Below are 316 nucleotides of genomic sequence, written 5' to 3'. Positions count from 1 at the left end.
TTTGGTTGTTATAGCGTGTCCGTTATTCTATCCCTGACCCTGGCGTAGCATGAAAGACACATGGATCATTTTGTCCGCCATCGTCCTCATCCGCGTACGCGGTGTCACAAATTATATTCCACTGTCTAACTTAGACATTTTTTCTCAAATAATTACAAAACTTGGCAGCAGTTCTTAGCATATTTTCTCGACTAGGCTCGATTACCAGGCATTTTGCCATGTTCACTACAGGGTGGCAGAAGTTCTTATTGGCATATTTTCTCGGCTAGGCTCGATTACCAGGCATTTCGCCATTTTCACTACAGGGTGGCAGCAG

This window comes from Mya arenaria, chromosome 6, assembly GCF_026914265.1.
Source record: "Mya arenaria isolate MELC-2E11 chromosome 6, ASM2691426v1".
NCBI lineage: Eukaryota > Metazoa > Mollusca > Bivalvia > Myida > Myidae > Mya > Mya arenaria.
This window is presented reverse-complemented; position numbering follows the sequence as displayed.